The sequence below is a fragment of the Argopecten irradians genome, chromosome 7, assembly GCF_041381155.1.
Source record: "Argopecten irradians isolate NY chromosome 7, Ai_NY, whole genome shotgun sequence".
Lineage (NCBI taxonomy): Eukaryota > Metazoa > Mollusca > Bivalvia > Pectinida > Pectinidae > Argopecten > Argopecten irradians.
In genome coordinates, this window is record NC_091140.1 from 9,709,186 (window position 1) to 9,714,265 (window position 5,080).

General features: G+C 31.8%; 1 long non-coding RNA gene across 1 annotated transcript; it reads left to right on the forward strand.

Annotated features, from left to right (window-relative positions):
* Nucleotides 1-1,755: 1,755 nt before the first annotated feature.
* LOC138326788 (uncharacterized) lies at nucleotides 1,756-4,306 on the forward strand. The gene is made up of 3 exons (XR_011208954.1): nucleotides 1,756-1,831; nucleotides 3,793-3,900; nucleotides 4,246-4,306. It is a non-coding gene; the product is annotated as an uncharacterized lncRNA (long non-coding RNA).
* Nucleotides 4,307-5,080: the final 774 nt, after the last annotated feature.

The following is a 5,080-nucleotide window of genomic DNA, read 5'->3' on the forward strand; positions in this document are numbered from 1 at the left end:
GTTACATCTTTGAATGGACTGACAATACTTGGTTTTAATGAAAAAAGCAATTTTCTGTAACCCCAAAATTAAGGAAGCGATGGAAAACATGCCTTTGTTTCTATGTGACTCGGCTGGAGGAAACCAAGATGTTACTATTATTTATCACAATACTGAGGGTATTTTAGCACATATCAGAGATTTAAATGTCAACAGGCAGATACAAACTGCAGATTATTTATGTTTCACAGAAACATGGTTACAGGATTTTACTGGTTATGATATAAATGTAAAGAATTTCTCACTAGTACATAGTCAGTCCAGACGAGAATCCTACAATATGACACATGATCTCCACAGTCAGGAGCATGGGGGAGTAGCAGTATTTACCAGGCATAATGACAAAGATGCAACACATAGATTTTGAAATAGAAAACATAGAGTATGTGGCATTTGATGTGAAAGGAGTAACTATAGTTACTATATATCGTCCTCAGTCATACTGTGTCACAGAATTTAAGACCACTCTTCATCAGTTGATACAAAAAGTAAATAATCACAGTAATAGGTCTATAGTATTGGGTGATTTTAACCAGAACATTTTACTTATTGCATCCTCAATACAAAAAGAAATGGAAGAACTTGGTTACATGCAATATGTTACAGAAGCAACAAACTGAACGTGGAACTCTTATTGACCATGTTTATGTAAAGGGTGTTGATATTGAAAATGTTGAGGTGATACCGTGTTACTACAGTTTTCATGAAATGGTTGAAATAAGGTTTCACTTTTAAAAAGATTTGAAAGTAAATAGTTATTTGAAAGTGATATTTACTGTAGTTTCATTTGAAACTTGAAAATGAAAATGTGTTTCAGAAAAAAAAACCCATAAATATAAGATCTTCATGAAATTTTGTTATCAAACTCGGAATTGAACGAATAAGGCGATAAACCTATAGAGAAGGATATGTTTTTCCATCTTAATAAGAATTTATGTTATCAAAATAAATGAGAGCCAGTGATTTCTACGATGCTTATTGAATAAACTATATAAGAGAAGTTTTGAACCAGTGTATTTGCAATAAGGATGTGAATAGAACGTTGATGATTTTCTCTAACAAAGGTATTTTTTGTTGGGCTCTACTTGATAACTTCAACATCTCTTATGATTAAGCCCTGCAGCTAGGGCATATACAATTGTATCTGCTATGCTGTCCATGGCATTATCATAATAGGTGAGTAATTTAAGAAGATAATCCCTCCCTACTTTTCTCCCTGTCTTTCTCGGTCTCTCTCCTTATCCCTTCCCCTCTTCCTCTCTCTCTCTCTCACATTCATTTCAAGGTAGATTCTAATTCTGTTTTACCCTAACCAGGGGTAAAAGCTGTGATTTGTTTTGTCTGTTGTCAATTTGATTAAGGTCAGTTTTTCTCTTGGAAGAATGTTTCTTTACGGATAGATATATACGTGTATACAAAACGCAATGCAAAAACGTTTTTTTGAAATATGTACATATTATCATTACAGTGTAATTATAAAGCAAAATCTACCTGATCACTGCAAACTTACTTAAGTATAAAATTATTAATGCATAGGAAATTCAAATAAACAGATAAATGTATCTAAAACCTATATCTCAAGAAGATCTGTGATACATAAGATGTTATTTATAATGAAAATTTTATTTTTTCCAGACCATGCACTCAAAGGCCACCTTTTGCTCATGATTCCCAACTGATATAGATCGATGAATTGCCTTGTCATCGCTTCTGCATTTTCTTTAATATACTGAAGCTATGTTGTGTTGCTGACTTCTGACCTCTGTGACTTGGTAATCACGGCTGTGGAAAGGTATCTATATTTTATTTTGATGCAATATTTGTTGTTGACAAAAAAACCAAGATTCAAACACATTTTGTTTTATATGTGGTGATAATTGTACCATATAGACTAACTGTGAAACTCTAAACCATCCAAGAAAGAATTAACCAATTATAATTCCATGTGTTACTTATATGATAATATGTCAGAAATAGATGTATTGTTGAGTGGGTATTTTAGTTTAAAACATATGTACGTGTGCTGTTATGATGGATATTAAGAATCTGCTTATTGCATGCAGCATTAGGTCACCTTGACTATAGGTCATGGTGATCTATTGTGATAGTATTTTGTCGGTCGTGCGACATCCTTGAGAAAATATGAACCAAGCTTAATGAAACTTTGTATGTAGACTATTATTGGAAATATCTCTAACAAGTATGCAAATCAATGTAGGGTGGAGATTCGAAATTGTACAAATGATGCGGCTGACCCCCCGGGGTCCTGAGGGGCGGGTTAAAAAAGGGGTGAATTTGGCTATTTTCTATATAAACAACTTCTTCTCTGAAAACTAAGTATGGGATAGCACTCATAATGCAATGGTAGCATCCTCATAGGGTGGGGATTCAAAATTTTACAAATAATGGGGCTGACCCCCTGGGGGCCTGAGGGGGCAGGGTCAAAAGGGGGTCAATTTGGCTATTTCCATATAAACCACTTCCTCTCTGAAAACTAAGCATGGGGATAGCACTCATAATGCAATGGTAGCATCTTTATAGGGTGATGATTCAAAATTGTACAAATGATGGGGCTGACCCCTGGGGCCTTAGGCGCGGGGCACAAAAAGGTTATATAAGGCTACTATTTTCATATAAATTACTTCCTCTCTGAAACTATGTATTGGATAGCATATTCGTATGGTATCTATAGCATCACTATATGGTTGGTATTCAAAAATTAAAGAAATCATGGAGTCAAATTTGCTATTTTTTCTAATTGTTAGAGTCTTTGTGATTTTTGAATCACTTATTACTAAATTACAGAATTACTCAAAAAAAAAAAAACAAAAAAAAAACAGGTGAGCGATACAGGCCCTCTGGGCCTCTTGTTTCTGAAAACATGGACGGCCGTTACACTGCTATATTACTGTAGCTAACCAAACTATATCTGATGAAATTACTAGAGATGTGAAAGTTGGAGTTGCCTCCCTTTAAACCTCATTTCTATATTACCGTAGTGAAAGTGTCACTGCAGAGCACTTGCTGTTCGACTTGTTCAAGCCGTGTTTAAAACAAACATACAAAACATATTTGCAACAATGTTTCATAACATCAAAGGATTGTTGTAATAGGTAACCAAATCATGACTTTTTATTTGACAAATGTATCTGGCCATGATTTATAAGTCAAAAGTCGGCATAACAAAGTGATATACTTGCAAGCAGCTGTTAGTCTTTCTAACAAGGAAATCACTACATAATCCGAGAATCGCAATATTTCTGTTGTTATTAAATGGATATTAAATGATTAATTTCCTTACTTTTAAAGAGACATTGATAATTTCAATAATTAATATGCGTATATCGATTACTTACATGCATTAAACGAAAATGGCACTAAGTTTTTTACTAGATTTATTGGTTTAATAAATCTACTTATTTTAGAAATAAGAAATTTTAATATATAAAATATATTTCAGTCATTAACCTATTTAACCTATGTTTGTTGAATCAACTTAAATTATAATAAAATAATAAAATATCTTTTTGTTTAACTCCAAAATTTAACATTGTACATTATTAAAATACAATACTCTACAATGTGTTAAACTAATTTTATATAAATGATAAACCGATGCTTTCATTCCTTTGTTGAGTCCTTCATTCACAGCATCTACGAGTGGCCTTGGCACTTTGATTATATTTAAAGGTTGAAAAGCAGAGGAAAGATCCCTCATTTCCAACAATTCCAATGTCATAATAACTGTTGTAGAAGATCCAGTAGAAGCTGCCATTGAGTCACAGCATTGTGAAATCCAGACATCAATTCATTACATCACAATAGATTTCCTGCATGACACAGCCAACGAAAATGCTCCAGGTAATGATGTTAAAATTATGACATGGGCAAAATCATTTGAATATGATTTCATTATGTTTCGGGAGAATTCCAAAGGGAGATAATCAGAATTAAATAAAGAAATGTCCTCTTCAGGAAGTTTACGTAGCATTATCTTATGAAATCATTACTAAAATTCAAATTGATAATTTGACATATTAATAAAGAGAATTGATAATTATGGTATTTTCAGTTTCTAATGAAAGCAATATCTAGAAAATTAAATATAAATCAAATAGTGTATATACTGAAAAGTTTAACCTTCACATTATTATTCTTGGTTTTGAAGATACCCTCATAGCATAAATACAAACATTTGTTCAATAGACAGGTTGTGAGCTGAGATTTAAAGGAGATGGCCCTTTAGGAAAGGGATTATGACTGGATTTTTGCTGCCTAGAAAGAATACCTTTAGCTCAATTTATCTCCTTATGGAAGAGTTTGTTCACTCAAGTTGGAGCCAGTTTAATTAAGTATTGAAGATCGTGTGAAGTAGATTTGCCAGTAACTATCTTATTCTTTTTTGATTTGGTTGATAATAAGAAACTGTGAAACCTATGCTATATAATAATATACATATAATTATCATGTAGTCATGTCCATTTAACTTTATTATGCATTCATCCCTAGGGAAATAGTGTTTATAAACTTGTAAAATGTATAAAAAAAAACCTAGTTTTTGAAATAATTAGTTACATACCAAAAAGAAAATCCATGACACTGTGCCCTATATTCAATGAGGTACTGATTGTGCTGACAAAGAAATCTAAATAAATGATTTAAATGTTTTTTGGTGTTAATTAGACACAATTAAATATCAATTATTGTTCAAATAATAAATATTGTTTATGCTTCGTCAGTATATTTGTTTTAATATACTCTTTTTTTTCTGCAAATATTGTTTAACTTTTTTTTAAAAATAGACTTATTAATTGATAAATTTGATTAAAATTACCGGTTTTCAGAATTGTTGCTGTTCAAATGGTAGATATTTTTTGTTAATGGACATAATTCTGAAAAAAACCCAATTATACAGAAAAGAAAACATACGTCATAGAGATCATTTATTGGTTGGTGTTTAGGTCCTTTTTCAGTCTTACTACAATTTGATATTGTGTACAATTTAACATTTTTATTTTTTGTTTGAATGAGACACAATGAA